The sequence below is a fragment of the Strix uralensis genome, chromosome Z, assembly GCF_047716275.1.
Source record: "Strix uralensis isolate ZFMK-TIS-50842 chromosome Z, bStrUra1, whole genome shotgun sequence".
In the NCBI taxonomy this organism is placed as follows: domain Eukaryota; kingdom Metazoa; phylum Chordata; class Aves; order Strigiformes; family Strigidae; genus Strix; species Strix uralensis.
Window position 1 is genome coordinate 4,343,960 of NC_134012.1, and position 17,770 is coordinate 4,361,729.

The window sequence follows — 17,770 nt, forward strand, 5'->3', positions numbered from 1 at the left end:
AATACTCCATAGTGGAGGACAATATCTGTGCCCATTACAAAACTTTCATTGACAGTGAAAACTGAGCAAAAAATAACTTCACATCATGAAAGTTAAAAACAAATTCAGGAAATTAACTTATTTGCATCAACTCTGGCTATATCTGCTAAATATTTTCCAACCATTCTCAGAAAGAAAAACAGAAGGCACACTCGCAATGAATAGAATCAATAATGGTCAGTAGCATGTGTTGCATGTTATTTGAATGGCAAGTAATATATCACATCTGAAATAAAAGCTGTTTATTCTTGTGTTTCACTGTCTGTAACAATCCTTACAATTTATCTGTGAAAAAGTGAGAAACTGTACCACCATTAACATATGAATACTTGACACATCAAATTGGTTGTACAATAACAGAAGGACATTTGCTATTCGTGTATGCACACAGACAAAGCAGCCATTTTGGGGGGGGGAGAAAAAAAAAATAAAAAAAATGAAATGGAGTGGGTGTTTAACCCGTTGTCTGTCTCTGGTTTCACACGACAGCTTTGATGAGAGCAGCCTGACAGAGTGGCTGGAAATTCCTTAAAAAAAAAAAAGAGTGCGCAGGTTAAACGCTGGAACAAAGATCATATGTGTTAAATTTGTATTCAGATGGTAGCGGATGAGATGATGCAAGAAATGCGAGAAACCGGTCCAAAATAAGTGATATTATATGTTTTTTACCTGTGCACCCAGGGTGGGGAGAGTGCAGAAATGCGGAGGTTGTACAGAAATGAACCATTGCCGATGTACAGTTTTATTTCATGGCAACAGCATCGCAGGCCTTGGGTCAGATGTGTGAAACTATTTCTCAAAGAAGCTGCATACATAATTGAGGCCCTATGAAGGGTTCTCAGTTGAAGTTGCCAGGCTACATTCATTTCAAAAGCAGAGCCATTTGTTATCAAATTTAAATTAACTCTCTCGGCGCTGGGTGCGTAGTTTAAAGCACAGCTTTGCAGATCGTGCTTGCTATTTGAGGAAGGAGGAATGGTGCCTGCTCACCGACAGTAACGTTGTTTTGCAAAGGATGGAAATCTTACCTGTATTTAGGCCTGAAAAGTGATAATCTAGAAAGAAGGTTAATTTCTGAGGGATATCTTTATGCTTTCTCCACTCTTAGAAGCACAGTGTCTTTTTTCTCCTATGCTTTTCTTTCTTAAAAAAAAAAAAAAAAAAAGTAATGATTTCAGCTTTAATTTGTGAGTAAATCATTAAATCAATATTTGCTACTGTTTTTCTGCAAGCACACTGTGGCTGCCTTCACTAAATTTTTAAAAATTTTATTTCAAATGGGGCTTCAAGTGTTTAAACATACAGATTAGCAACTCAAGATATTTGTATTTTTCAGCCCCACACAGCCTACAACAGCTGGGTGGGATCCTGTAGCCTTTAGCTGCACTGGTAATCCTTACGGATGTAACTGCAATATGACTTCTGTCACATTCAAGAATTATTAATGAGATAAAAGATTGCATTAATTGTTATAATATTTTTATTTATTTCCTTGAGCATCCCAACATGCTGTGTGCTTTCTGAGCAGAGAAGTGGAGGTTCTTGCCCTAAGGAGCTCACATGGCTGTTACAAGCAACACACAGGGCTTGATGATGCCATCTCTTAAGTAGCAAAGGGCAACCAATAAAAGCAAACACCCCAAATCACAAACACCCATTCACCACATTAATCTGTGTTCACGGGACTCGTGTCCTCCCTGTGCTCGCTTCCAGTAAGTATTGTAGCAGTTGAGTGCCAATGGCAAAATATTTGTGAAAAGAAGTCTGTTTGCTAGAAACTCTTGGTGCCTTCTTGATGGAGATGTTGGACACTCCTGAGCTCAGCAGGAACATACGTGTGCTTGATGGTAAGGTGCTTTGGCCCAGATCCTTGAGAGTTATTCCCTAACCCTCAGTGAAATCAACCACCTTTGCAGGTAGATGGTTTACTGAGTAGTGGCCAGAGTGAGCACTCGAAACTTTATATCATTAGCTCCAAAAAGAAAAGAATGGGTACAGCAGTTTATGACTTCTGCAGCCAAAGGCAACTGATGAGTTCAGTGCAGGTTTTGATTATTGGTAATGAAGTCATAGAGTAGGGAAAAAAACCAACCCCAAACCTACATTGCAATCTGCTCACAGACATGACAAGAGATAAAAAATGGCTAAATTTATCAAATAAATTATTCATCATGAATTATTTGCTCTGTCTAGCCTTAAATTAGGTTTACTCAGGCTAATCAGCAAAGATATGCCAACAATTAAACCCAACAGAACCGGTCATACACAGAGCGTGTGTGTGCCTGAATGTGTCACCATACAGTGCGGGTGTTTGGAGCAAGAAAAGAAAGATGTACCCGCTTTTGTAAACTCTTTATGAAAGACAATGATGTTATTTTTCAGTAAATTCTCTTTCGAAGTGTTAAAGGTTTGTGGGTTTAGAGCTTTTAGACCTGAATTTTTAACACAATTTTATTTGACATTTCTGTTTTCATTTCTCTAATAAATTGGAGTCCCTAGCTAAGACTTTCACAATAGTAAATCTTAATATACTATGGTAAATACAGTATTCTTAACTACCTGTGCTTTTCCTTCTTGAAACGCAAGCCTAGGGAATTTAATCTACATCCCTTCATCAACATAAGATGCTGATTTGTTAGAATCAAGTCAAGCCTGTTGTAGCTGTTGACAGATGTGCTGGTAAAACTGAATTTCATCTCTGTAGTCTTTGGGTTGAGAGAGGACGTTGTTTTAGTAAAGATGATGAGAATACCACTGAACACCGTGCTGCCACATTAAAATTACTTTTCCCCATAAAAACGGACAAACTTCTTTTTATTATACATATTTCTAAAGACGTAACTCATTTGTTTAAGCAGTTAGTAGGTGACCATGCCAAGTTGCCGGGCACATTAGGGGATGATACTTCATGTAATTTACAAACATCTTCTGAAAAACAAGGGGCAAAGATAAACTGAATTAAAATAAAGGAGAGTAAAGTTACACTTCATAACATTTACTCTTTGATTTTTCTAAAGGAAGATATATCATGTATGCGTGCCCCCACACAGCCCTGGATATTATTCTAAAACTACAAACCATTTGCTTATTTAAAGCCCTGTACAGCTAACAGTACTACAGAGCTAGTAAATCCTGCCTAGCACTCCTTGAGAATCTTGTTTATTTACTGGTGGAAGTGATGGACCATACTTGTGTAGCCATGACAACACTGCAACATGCCAGAGCAGGACTAGGTCTTTTCTTGCTCCTGCAATATGAGATTAAAAGTAAGAGACTAAATCTTATTAAATAGCAGAAGCTTTTCAGAAGATAAAACATAAAGTTTATGGGAACGTATGATAGTTGTTCATGGTAATATATTTGTGCTATTTCAATGCTTTCGTTAGGTTCCTCCATTGATTGTAAATAGTACTGAATGGTGAATATACCAGGAAAGATAAAACTTTGCAGTTCCTCCTGGAGTTCGTAATACAGGAAAGTGATTCAACAGCGTCAAGCCTGAATTGTTAAGAATATCCATTTTAAAGGGTATTAAATTGGATCATGTTGTAATTTTTATCTTTTCTTGAAAGGTGTTACAGGTTCTTTACTATTTTTCATTCTCATGCCAAATGCTTTGATTAAGAATGTTATATGATCCAATGGATTAGTAATGTAATTGCCTATTTATATTTATAAATCCATGCATTCTCTCGGTGCATTTGTGTTTGCTGTGCCGTTGATATGTTAGACTGATATGATTGAGATGCAAATTATGTGTATGTGGTGGAATTTAGACATAAAATGAAAATTCAATTCTTTATAAGCCGTTGTTTTTCTTACTGTTACTCTTGATTATGTTACCATTGCCTTGACAAAGGTTGTGCACTTTTAAGGTTTAGAAAAGCACCTTGAAAAGTTAAATCAAATTAATTCTGCACAAGCAAATCTATGCAATAAAGGAAGAGTTTCTTAGGTAGCAGTAGGCTCCAGAATAATATTTATCTTCCTCTGACATCTTAATAAATAACACAGCAGGCCAAATTCTAGCATAGGTTTCTCAACATTCATAGGTTTAAGTGACAAAACATTTTGATTTAATACATCAGACGTACTCCAGATATATTGTATTTTCCAGACACATTAGTATTTAAGCTAATGTCTAAAGTAAAAGGCTAATATGTTGGCTATACGCTGATCACAGGATAAAGTTTTCTGGTTTAATATTGTGTGTTACTTGAAGCTGTCAGTTGATTCACTAAATAAAGAAATGAAGTCCTGAAACAGTCAGTAAGCCTTAGCTGAGACTAGCCCATCACTGTACATTAAAAAATTAGGATCAGGGTGTGTCAACTCTGGAAATTATGAAGAAAATAACCCCTGAACTGCATGGAGTAACCTCTTACTAGTTTTCAGAATAACAGCAAAACAATTTTTTTTAAAAAGGATAATAATAAGAAATAAATTATTTCTGTTGTTTTTTTCTCATTTTCTATCCCATTCTCAACAGTACAATTGGTCACCTCTGCACAAACAAAACAACAGTTGCTTGTTAAACTGCTGCTTCTGCAGGTACCTGCTCCTCAGCTAGAAGAGACACACAGCCTTTCGTCTCCCGCTGACTGATTTTGATCATCACACTTAAGGGTGAGAGGGTTTGCTTACACACCTGCCGTTCAGGTGTGTTGTTTATGAACACACATAAATGAAGCTGTGAATGTGGTGGGGGTGGGGGGGATATAGTTGTTCTTATTGCTGTCTGGCTGAGCATTTACTTAGTCTGTGAGGTCAGGAGGAGGCCTGTGCTAATGGCATCCATCTAAGTGACAATAATTTGCATTTTTGTCAGAGAAAGGAGTGGAAGATGGGAAGATTTATCCCACAGACTGGATAAATGCTATTCTCAGGCTAACTTAACTGTGTGGCATCTTTGGTGTTAGAAAAACAATATTTTTCAAGATTCCAGCTTTGATATTGGTGCCAAATTTCCATCCAAACAATGATGCAGAGAGTCCTCTTTACAATCCTTCTTTTTCAAGTCAGGCTTTGTAGACCGTCATGGTTCTGCCTTTTTCAAAACATTTCTAAGATGTTGTTTACAAAAATGTCAGAGAAAACTCCTAAAAACAACACAAAAAATAAAGATCTGGTCAAAGCAGAGGTCTCTGTCTTCCCCATAACACAAGGAGATAAGAATGGGATCATCCCCCTTTGGACAGTGTTTGTCACTCTGGTATTAGCATGTAAAAATTTAATACAATAGCATAAGTTTCACAAACAAGTGGTTTCACTAGTTATTCATCTCTGATGATCCAGTCTGACTTGCTCTTAAGAGCAACCTGGTAATACTGTTGGGATATTTCTCTCCCTTGTGTTCATTGACCAGAATTTAGCCAGATGGAAGAAACTCTGAGTGATTTATTTGATTTTTACAGTTAGAGAGGAGTCTGTCTCTTTTGGGGACTGCAGGGAAGAATGCTATACCTGTTGCCACTTAGAGGCAGGTAAGGAATATTGCAACCTGCGAGTGATCTAGCCAGAGACAATAATTTGTCTCACTCGCCACTTTAGTAAGGTCCCTTACTGGAGTTTGTTCTTTTGTGCACCCTGTGGATATACGTTGTTTTATTTTCAGCAATGTTTGTCTAAAAAAACTTAATTGCTTAGCAAGTTCAGCTGCAGGAAGGGTTGATTTTATCAGCTATATTTATGCGTGTGGAAATCAGACATCCTTAGTGTTTTTGCACAATGATAGCAAATGATAGTTTGTAAACATTAGTAAACAACAGTAGATTAAATGCAGGCAGGAAACCCATAAAAAAGCAGGCAGCAAGTTAAGGCAGGGGTGAAATAAGTTATAAACTAATTTGAAATAGAAGTCTCAAAAATACTTTTTGAAAATGAAACATCTTTTAAGAAAAGATAACATGGTAGGGAATGTATATGAAATTTGAAGCCAAATTCCTGAAAACAGGCACGTTGACATCAATGACAAAGCAATCTTCTCACAGTTCCTCTTTGCATCTGCTCTCCACGTAAGACTGTGGAGTGCACAGTCCAGTTTCAGAGCACGTTGTGAACATCACAGCCATTCACATCGGATACTAACTCACAGGGCGAGATGTTAGCCTCAACCTTAATTTCCATGTCTCTCGTTACCTGTCTTTGCTACCCCAGTTATTCTCAGTCTGCAGCATCGTGCTGTCCTTGTGCAGTGCCCAGGGAAGGCACGTGCTCAGCGTGGCCCTGCGCACGCTTTGCCTGAGCTGGACAACTTTGTTTTTCAGGGTGTTACAACACTCCAGCAGTGCAGAGCCATGGGCTTCAAAGCAGTTTCCATGATCTGCATCGAATATCCAGCAGCCATTCTATTGTAAATCAAATGTTTTAATAGCAATTAAAGAAAATATTCTTGAAATAGCATATTGAGATTACATTAAAAAGTCAAATAAATACCTTAAAGAATGAATAAGATGACACCCTTATTTGCAACATATTTCCACATATGTAAGGAATGAGCGGTTTTAGAGATTACAATCCAAATGCGGAATGGGGGAAAGTTCAGCTGTTCTATACATAGACTACTGTAAATTTTCTTTGTATTGTCTAAAAGTGGGATAGGGCAATGGGAGTGACAGAAGTGGGTGATAAACCTTCATGTTTAATTAGTGATGCGAACAAAATTCAGAAAATTGTAATTATAGAAAGAACTTGCATGTCTTACAGTTCTCTCCTCATCAAACTATTTTTACTGCTTGTTTCCTCAGGATGCCAGCCACCAGGGTGGCTGAGCAATAATACTTTGTAAATAGTGGAATTTCTCATTCTTAACGACTATGTTAGAGCGACTTATGATAGCTTTACACAAATACATCCTATTGACAAAGTTCAGTGTAAGCATTTGTTATTCACTGCAAAATATAGTTAATAAACAAAAAATGTGGTAAATGGTGTGTATTATTTTGTTTGATAACATCCCATTAGATAAATTGTTTTAAAAGATGTCAGCTGACATTATATGTTCAAAAGGCAAGAGAACAAAACAAAATTGTTTACCAGAGTCCAGATGTTAGTTTAGCTCTTGTTTGTATGCACATCTGTAGCATTTACATGGCAAGAAAGCATCAAAAAATTTTAAAACTTGGCTTATTAGTTGCAATTATGCAGTTGCAGATCTAGAACAAGTATAAAATCTCATATTAACAAGGAAATATGTAAAAGAGTTATTTTCAGCTTACATTTTTGTTTGCGGGATGATGTTACTGAATCTGTTAGAGTCAGTGATCTCTTTTCAAAACTGGAAGCGGTCTAAAGAGGATTTTGTTGAACATGGCTCTGCTGTTGACATCATTGACTAGAAACATAAATCATGAGATGGTACCATAAATTGAGTTGCCATTATTAGCTCTGGGCACAAACTAGACTGCTAACAATAGGTAAATCATAAAAAGATTTGTAGATTCTATTTGACTCAGATAAACATCCAAAACCATTTAGGGTGGATATTGGGATGGACTCATGAAGAGGCCAGTGTGTTTCAGCTGACGTGCAGGGGCCAGACTGTGGACTTGTGGTGCTGAAAGAGGTTTCCAGGGCGTCCAAAACCAACTAAAGTTTGACTGAAGCAGTTATTTTCACTGTTAAAGGTTCCAATGTGTTTGGCCAAAGTATATCCTTGACGTAAGGGTACTGAAAATAAGCATTTTGCACCGTGGTAATCTGATAGCTACGTGGTTGACTGCTGCAGAGGATAATCAGACAAACCTGGAAAGCAATGAATTGGAGTTATCCTGACTGACTGAGCATGGCTTAGAAAAGAAGAAGCTAATCACAGCTGTAAACAGTGCTACCCAAAACCAGATTGGGGCAGGATATCTGCTTCATAATTGTGCTTGTTATGCTTCTTCAGTTTTTTTCTTTTTTTTTCCAATTGTGAAAGACATTGCAAATCCTTCACTATCTCTATGTTTTTGAATCTGGTGTCCTTTAACATTTTGCCAAATTCTCCCCATACTTATGTAACAGTGAAGGCTTTTGTTTAGAAGATGTTAGTACTTGCTGGAGGCACATTTTAAATATCTTGTAATGGTCATAGAAACCCAAAATATGCATATTTTATATGTGTCTTTGTATAATACAAATAACACCCTACAAAATTTGATAAAACAGGATATCCAAAAAACCCAAAAGCTAATTTTCAGTCTTTCAAGAAGTTTCATAAATACCCAATGTATCTGTATTTAAGTGCTGGTAAAATGCTATTTTTTGTTTTTCAAATGCTTAAATGTAAGCTATATGCAATTTTAATTTACATTGGAAGTTTTTTCTTACAAATTTTTTCCAAGATTTCCGTTGTGTTCATGTTCACTTTTTGACCATGGAATACACAGAATTTCAGTAGGAAAAGGAATTTTGAAATTCATAAGCAAATTTGGTCTTTTTAACAGTTTTATTATACTAAAGTTACATTTTGTAGGGACAGTTACAGGAAAAATTTCTAGGTGCTTTGTTATATTTTTAATTTGGTTGATGGTATTTAGAGAATTCATTACAAAAGGGTAAGGATGTGACTCATTCAATTAGAATATAGGAAATTTTAACTAATTTTCACATAATAATTTTATTACTTAAAAGTGATTGGACAATGTTTTAATTTAGCTGCTTAAAATTAGGAAAACCATCTCAGATCATTTATAGCCAGTCTAATTTTAAAATCAGCACATTCCCCTCATTTCCGTTGGATTTGTAGAACATATTAATCAATTAGTATTGATGTTATTTAACTGTGTGACCTATTTACTATACCCTCATAAGAAAAATTTAGTCTTGATCTGGCCCTCTTGTAAGATTGCATGTGTTCTTAATCAGTTTAATTAGTATGCACACTGTCACCAATAAACCAACTCTAAAGTGGCTAATTCCTTTATCTGCATGTTTTCTGAATGTATTCTGAATACTAGCCCAAGTCATACTATTTTACAATAGTAAATCTAAAATACATTGAATTACAAAGCTTGCAGAATATATTCAACTCACTGATTAACTTCTAAAGAGTCAATACATCACCTGGGGACTGCAAGACCCAACACAGCCCCTAAAAGAAGCTCAGCAAAGTGACTAATGATATTGGTATATATAAATATGCGTGCACACTCCTGTTCTCACAGCTCTGACTTGGTCTAAGTGGAGTTTTTCCTGATTTGCCTCCCTCTGACACGAGGCTTCATAGTTATGTGACACGAAGACATTATTTGCATAGGTCTGAAAATAAATATTAGGCTAAGCAAATGTATAAGAATTAGTCTCTTAGACTCACAGCTTGCAGGGTACTGAGCTCCTTGGGCTGTCTTCACATCCCATATTGGGCACATTGTCTTCTGCAGCATCAGATTCAAAAAGCTTCACTGTAAGACACTGCACGCTTCAGTAACCCGCAGACTCGCGGGCTGTTTTTTTCAAGCTGTATGAAAGCAGTATGTATACATGGTCTATTCAAGCAGCTCACATGATATGTGTATTTGAAGCTATTGTTTTGCTCTATACCTGCCCATAGAAGTAAATTACAACTATTTTTTTTCTATACAGTGCTCTTAAATATAATTATCTCTCTTCATTTTTTATAGGGGAAATGGAGTTTAGAACTGACTCTCGATACTTGACGCACATTTAGCAGGAGGCCAAGGCGAATCAGAATAAACATCCAGAAGAAAATGCCAAATACAAGAAAATGACAAGCAACTTAATATGATTTAATACCAATAAAGTGGTTAAGGCTAGTGGAAACAATCCTTGATCTTTTCTTCTTCTAATAAATTAAAAACGATTTTATAATACATTATAGCTTGTGTAGCTCCTTCCAGCTAGGGCTATCTATCACAGCCCGGATGAAAACTGCTTTTTCTCCATATCATGGCAGCCAAACTGTTGAGAAAATCTCATGGCAAAGGACAGAGTGTTATAAAGATCTACACACAGTTCAAGAGCTCATTCCTGCCATTTTCTACAATTTCCTTTGTGTTCTTTTATTGAAGCAACAGGTACCAGCTCTTGCTCTAGCATGCACGGTGATGCAACCATCCTACCAATCCACACCTCCAAAGATGTTCTGGGTCCTGGGATGCAAATCTTGACCTTCAGCCATGTCTAGCAGAATTGGTGGTGCCAAGCAGTGCAAATTGTCTTCCTACACCACCTACGGAGACACCCCTGTGGTACCCTGCCTCTTCCCTCCTCTCATCACATTTGGGTGTTTCATATTAAGCAGTCATGACAGCTGAACTTTGAACTCAGGTCTGACATACACTTCATTGCCTGAGCTGTTCCCTCTTTCTCTTGCACTGTTCAACCGTCTTGGCTGCTCCCTTTCCAGCTCAGCAAATCTCAATTATATTATGCAGAATACAGATGCTGTGGACTGAGGGGGTTTCCCACCCTGGGGCATCGGGTGGTTAGGCCACATCCTGAGAGGCTGCAGAAAGGGATAAAACTCAGTGGTGAAGGTGAAGGTGCGACATAAGTGTGTATTCCCTATACTCCCGTTGAGTTACCAAAGAAAATATAGTGAAGAACAGGTGGGAGGTACCTCTGATCCCACCACTGTTTTTTGTCATTTCCAGTCCAGTACATGTTTTCCTGATGATCTTATGAGATGGGCAAAGGTGGGAAAGCCCAAGAGGCTGCAGATCATAGAACGGTTTGAAAGGGACCTTTAAAGGTCATATAGTCCAACCCTGCTGTGCAATGAGCAGGGACATCTTCAACTAGACCAGGTTGATCAGAACTCTGTCCAACCTGAGCTTGAATGCTTCCAGAGACGGGGCATCTACCACCTCTCTGGGCAACTTGTTCCAGTGTCTCACTACCCTCATCATAAAAAGAAATATATTCTTCCTTATGTCTGGTCCAAATCTACCTTCTTTTACTTTAAAACAATCACCCCTTGTCCTATTGTTACAGGCCCTACTAAAAAGTCTGTCCCCATCCTTCTTATAATCCCCCTTTAACTATTAAATGATGTGAAGGAGACCCTTGGCTGTGCTGCAATAGACTCTGATGAGAACAGTCATGGTGAGTACCTACAGGGTTTGATGAGAGGCATCAAATTTTAAACTGTTCTCCTGCTTATGTATTTTAAAAGACATCTTACCTAATGCGTTTCTCAGTTAGTTGCCTCTGAAGTAATGACGTCAGTCCTGCTATAAGATCAAGACTGTGAAGAACATTGGACTATACTGTATCTTCAAATGAAGAATAAAATTTAAAGAATTGTTTATATTGAATTAAAAAAGTGATCCCCTAAAGATACTTAATCTTCCATTTAGCTCATCTGATGTTTAAAGTAAGGTGGCAGGCATTTATGTTCACACATCTGCTGCTTAATCTTATCACCATTATCATCATCATCATCATCGTCTCACAAGAACATAATTACTCTTTATGTAATGTGTAAATTTAAATACAATCCGTAATGGCATTTTAACAACTGCTGCAAATTAAATGCTTATGTTCCATAGCCTGGTTTAAATGATGTTAGCAAGTAAGCATACACCGTGTAAGGATGGGGAACTGTTATTTTACAGGAGACAGGTGTTAGAAGGTGTAAAACCAAAGAAAATTGTTGTCAGTTTGCCATAGAATTAAACTCAAAACCTATCAGGCCTTAGCTGGTTTTATATTCAGTTATGAGCAACGAGGTCAGGCTGGACTCACTGACATTTGCAGATATCCAACCTCATTGATTTCTTGTTTCAGATGAAAATCACACAAAGCTTGTGACACCTGGCACCAAGATAAGCTTAAAAGTTTTGGCTCAATTCTGTTTTCAAGTTTTTTTCAACGAAAGAGTGAAAATTATAAAAATATAAACACTGTGTCAGAAACCTGAATAAATCTAGAACAGTTCTGCAGACCTGTTCTTCCAAAAACCAAGTCTGCTGCAAAGGGGGCTGATGAGTACGTGGAGCAATGTGGTGTATGAAACAAGAGAAGCATTTCAGATGGACCTTCCACAGGCAGATGTTTGCAGTCACAGTTTAATGAAACTAACCACCAGTAACGTGACAAGTAACATGTTTAACTATGACTTCTCGCTATTCAGAGGCTTTATTTTTTAAAAAGCACCATAATGTCTAAAACGATGCTGTTAATTGTAGGTTGCCAGCACCTCACACGGTTTGCAGCAGTGCAGCCTTTCCATGCTCCTCTGCTATGGGCAGCTGGGGACAACGTGTTTTGCAGTGGGACAATCTATAAAGAAGAAATACAAACTAACTGAGCCATCTAACCATCCAACTGATCAAACCATCTAACTGAGACCGACTGGCCGGTACCAAGACAAATCCTACACCATCTCCCTGTTCTCTACTCTTCACTGGAGCTGTGAAAAGCTACTGAAAAAGTTATCCAGTTTTGGGGCTGTGCATTTAATTTTCTTTCCCTGCTAAGGCAAAATAGCACCAGATGCTTAGGATGGGAGAAACCTGCAGCTGTGTAAGGCGGGAAGGAAGAACATTTTCCATTAAAATCTTGCTAGTAGGGAAGTGGAGCTCTTTGCTTCCATATCTTAATGGGAAGTTAGAAAAAGTAAATTATGGGACTATCAACGTGGTGTGAAATGATGGAAGATCAAGAGAGAACAGGCCCTGATTTCACTGTCACTATCTGGATTAGAGGAATGTTCCTCTTGCCTCTTTTTCCTGTGGGATTATGGGATTGATGGGTGTGATCCGTAATGCTGGGCAGCCAGGAAAGACCAGCCCTGTATTAGAAAGTCAAAACAGTCTTTGTGCGGTTCCCAGAAGAACCTAGTTTTAACTGGACTTGAAGGGAACTGCAGTTATCCCCTTGAACCTTCAGTGGGCAGTACCAGATAAGTCATTAAGAAGGTTCCACTAATACTGAGGTATCCCTGCTCCATGGAGCAGCCTCCAGAGAAAAACATCTCCTTAAGGCTATGAGGTGTGCTGCCTGCACTCCTGGTCACTGGCTACCTACTGCTAAAGAGGTGTTAAGAAAACTCAAGTCGATGTACTTGATCTGTGCTGAAACTTGCATGATGTTCCACCATCGCTGTGAAAGAGGCTATTAGTGCTGCAAAAGCTACTATATCATTTCAAGGAGACATTTCCCATTGCTGAAATATATTTGAATTAAATTAATTTCTGAATAAGAAATTAACTGGAGAATTTAATGGATGGCACCAGGGTAAAAGTTTGGCATTCTGAATTATCTTCTTTTTGCTTTTAAAAAAAAAAAAAAAAAGAATGAAAACGTAGTTCACTTCCACCCTCTCTTGTGTACCTTTTTGTTAAGTATCTATATAAATGACTAACTATGAAAATGTTAACGTGATTATCACGACCATCAGAAAATGTTTTCCACATCTTAAATCCAATTCTTTTTTTTGGGGTCTCAATATCTGAAGTGGAAAGTGAGTGCAGAAAGATAACACCTTAGTCATGGATCATTTTGTTTGACTTCTGTGGAGAGGAGCAGTTTATGCCATTAATCTTGTAATAAAGAGTTAATGCTAACTTTGCTTTGGTTTGTTTCATTTTTTTGGTTTTGCAAAGGTATCTTAGCTACATTCCATAAAAGCACTTAAGACAGGTTACTGAGCAGTGGGAAATACATCTACAGTTCTGAATGTTTTGGAAACAAAATATGTTAACAACAAAAAGAAAACTTGGTCTTTATCTTCATCATGGAATATTCTGAAGGCAATAAATGTCGATAAACTGTACAGTGAGATGTGCAATTTGCACTGCTTTGGGGGCAGGGATAGTTCTGCTTTTGGCCAACATGTGGAATAAAAAAAATCCTTGAGAAGAGTCACCACCAGAACGTAAAAAAAGTGAAGATCTGACTGTCAGTTTATTTCTAATTTTTCATCAAGGTTTCGTCAATCATCCCCAGCTTTTGAGCAAATCCAGTAAGGCATGTTTAGCACATGCACTGTTTCTAGTGCATGCAAATTTGCAAAGTGTGTGTTTCATCATGCTGGAGTATAAGTTCATGAATCCTGTAGTCCGAGCTGCTCAGGGAGAACCTGGAGACTGCTCAGAGGTTGCTAATTTAAGTGCACCTTCAGGGGTATGCATTAACCTGTGCATTAACCCATGCAGGTCTGAGTACTGAACTGGGTTCTTCAAGTAGGAGCAAATCTGCTGAGTTAAACTGAATGGAAAATGAAAAAAGTTCAAATACCCTCCCGATGCATGTACAACCACTGCACCAAAATATTTATTTGTTTGTTTGCTTACTGACTTATTTATTTATTTATTTTGGGTGAGATTAACAGTAATTTTTCTTGGATTCTTTCATTATTTACCTGTTGCACCATGTACTGGAAATGCAGCTTTTCTATTAAATTCCTATTTATTTACTTTCTTGCTTGCTTTCCTTCAGCACAGTGGGACCTAATGGACAAATAAGTTAATGACATTGTTTCATTCTAATTATATACAAACTTCAGGAACAGGCTGATTTACAGCCAGTCATCATTTTGAAATCGGAATCAACCAAGAAAACCTGTGATCAGTAGCTAAAGCATGATTTTCTTATTTTATAATATTTATAAATTATATCAAAATGAAAAAACAGTTTGTGTCTATGAAATGTGGTTATGTATAGTTCATTCTTTAAAGGTTTCTTAGAGAACTATCTATCTTCATCTTCTCTATGAAATTACTGTTTTTCCAAAACTTCTTGCTTTATCCTTCTGTTTCTTATGCGCAGCAATAACATTATAGTTTTATATTAAACAAAAGGTGAAATTAAATGAAAGAACCTTTAAAACAGTTTCAAGTCACTTGTATTTTCTTATTTTACATTCATTTTATAAGCACAGAGTTTAGCTTTTTAGAAATCCTGTAGATCCTTTGAGACAAAATCTTTGTTGAAATTACATGAAACAAAGATTATAAAATTGAGCTGTGAGATTAGCTCTGTGTGTGTGTGTGTGTGTAACACAGCCCCCGATCATTTTTCATGCCATGTCCTGCTGCCTATTCAGAACACTTTCTCCACCAAGACTTAACATTTGATGTAATTAATGTCCATGTCTTTCCCAATTTTCTAATAAAATAAACATCTCGTATTGCTTAAACGCATCTCTTTGGTTGGAGTCCTAATTAAAATCTTTAAATTCTTTTAAATTCCCATTTCTAGGCCTTCCAGGAAGTTGAGCTGATATAAAAGCTTCTCTTTTTGATCATGACCTATTTTAATCTGGCTAAGATGGTGATAAGTAAAGTCTAAAGCTCTGTGCAGCACCATCCTGTAGCAATGGAAGAACTTAAAACAATACAGCACTACTTAATTATAAATAAATTTTTTTTAAACATTTGGGACCACACAATATATGACCACAACATGTTCATCACTGTCTGTAGTATAAATGGGTATGAGAGCTGTGAATTTATTTTTGCGTATCACAACTGTTTTGGAAAGAGTGTTCAAACCTGCGTGGTGGCACTGGTGGAATATGAGGTGCCTTTGGCATTGCTTCTCCACAGCCAGGGCAGAGCTAAACTCTGCTCAGTGCTCACATCAGAGAGAAGAGAAGTAGCACAGGCTTTCAGTGGGTATCAGTCCTGACAGCCTTGCTTTCCTACCCTTAAATTAATGAGGGGAAATAACAGCTGGTGCACTGAGCAAGGTGCTAGCTGCAAGTCCAGCTACATTTCCATGCAAGGGACTGTCAAGGATATCAGACAAACTGCAGGTTGCAGTCAGGAAAAGAGGAAAATCTGCCCATGGACAACCATCCTTCTCACCATTAACTCCAACTCTTTTTCCTGACCTCTAAACACTCAAGCTAACGCCAACGCAGTGCTGAGCAAGGAATAAACTGTGCTGGCTAGAGGGCTCTGAGTCTTGCTTACACTCTGAAGACAGAAAAGCAAGGAGCTGAACTGTGACTCTAATATATAGTGCCTCTTCAAGAGCATCTTTCATGGGAGCTCATTTAACTCTGCTTGCTTAGGAATAATTCATGGGGTAACTGTATCTGGCTCCAGATTTGCAATGGATATTGCTCAACAGAAAGCAGAAAGTCAAAGAGCACAAAATTTGGACCTTAAGTATATGCATGCAGTAAGAGTATTTAAGGGCAAAATTAGTCCTGCTTTACTTAACAGAAAACCAGAAGACATGCATGGATCTACAACACCAATCACCAGCCTACTATGAGGATGCAGGTAATACCACCATTATCAAGCAATGTGAAATTATTTATCCATGGAACTTACTTCCATTTCCTGCCACTCCACCATATGAGTCAGTCCCAAACCACTCATTTTTGTGTTTCCCTTTCAACAGTATTTTCCTCTCTGTGCTAGTGGATTGAAGAGTTAACAAAATTTCACTACTACAAGAAGTCATTTCACAACTAAACACAGCAGTTCAAAATGGGAAATGGAATGAATGCCAAGGAGATGTTTAATGAGGTGGCGTTCTGGATGTACTCTTTGAAGAACATTTGCAGAATTCTTCAACTGCTTTAGAGTGTGAAGGAAACAATAAACCTGACACAGCATTAATGTTGGGCAACCTGGGCTAGAGGAAGGTGTCCCTGCCCACGGCAGGGGGTTGAGACTAGATGGTCTTTAAGGTCCCTTCCAACCCAAACCATTCTGTGATTCTATGAATTACAAACAAATATGATACTGAATTACCTAATATTATGGAAATGTTCCTGTGCATTTTGCATATCAAAATGCTCAGAAAACCAGCGATTCCTTCAGCCTAAAGATTAGGAAGGTAAGACTTGAATCTGCTTATTCATATTAAAACAATTGCAGTCTTCACCAGTCTTAAGACCGGTGAACAAGTTGTGTTTAAACAGTACAGAACTGTAATTTAACCACAATTCAGGCCAGTTAGATTTTTACATTTTTGTCTCCTGACAGCAACTGTAGAAGAGTATACACAGAAACTGTCAATATTACATGTATTGATTTTATTTAAAAGAAGCAGACTGGTGTAACTGGTTTTGCATGTCATTGTGTGGACTCCAGTGCCTACCACTCAAGGACAATATTCATCTCAGCTTCTAAATCTCAGCATGCAACATACAGAATTCAATCTTTGGTCTGGTTTTGGTTTTGGTTTTGAAAGCTTGAGGTCTCTGTGCAACTCAATTTTGTCTCCTGCTTGATCCTGTGGTGAGACCACACCATCGGCAGTACTTTGAAGGTTTTGCTAGAGAAATAGCAAATGTTGGTATTTCAGCTGGATAAGAGTCACCAACCCCTGTCCTCCTTGACTCTTCCACCGTCACAGATAAAATGTTTCAGCCAGCTGTCTAGTATCCCAAGGTGAGTTTCATCAACACTGGTGACTTAAAAATGAGTAACTTAAACTAAATCCTCCCTAACCTTCTCTTTCTCTACAGTAGCTGGAATTTTGCCCTTTCAACGTGACTGCTGGTCATGACAACAGATTTCAGCCAAGTAATGACTGAAAAACAAAAATAAATGCAAGTCTTTGGCTGAAGTGTCAATAATATATCTTTCTTTCCCCTGAGCAGTGAATCAACCCTCTCCTTTGTTTTCTGCCTCACTACTACTGTACTTACAGAACACTTTCCAGCTACCTTTTATGTCCCTGGTGACACCTAAACTCACTTTGTGCCTTGAGGAGATGGCAATAGCTTCTAATGAGGCATACCCAAGGTCCATCTGGCCTTTTATCCTGTCTCCAACCAAGGTCAGTAGCAGGTATTTAGGAAATAGCATAAGAACTGGGCAAG

At 37.8% G+C, this 17,770-nt stretch overlaps 1 long non-coding RNA gene across 7 annotated transcripts in view; it reads left to right on the top strand.

Moving 5' to 3' along the window:
* Positions 1–14,814, top strand: part of LOC141937815 (uncharacterized) — a 129,740-nt gene extending 114,926 nt beyond the window's left edge. For all 7 annotated transcript variants that reach the window (XR_012627078.1, XR_012627080.1, XR_012627076.1 and 4 more), the window contains 2 exons: positions 4,529–4,665; positions 9,642–14,814. This is a non-coding gene — a long non-coding RNA (uncharacterized LOC141937815). The remainder of the gene's footprint in view (positions 1–4,528; positions 4,666–9,641) is intronic.
* The last annotated feature ends 2,956 nt before the right edge of the window (positions 14,815–17,770 follow it).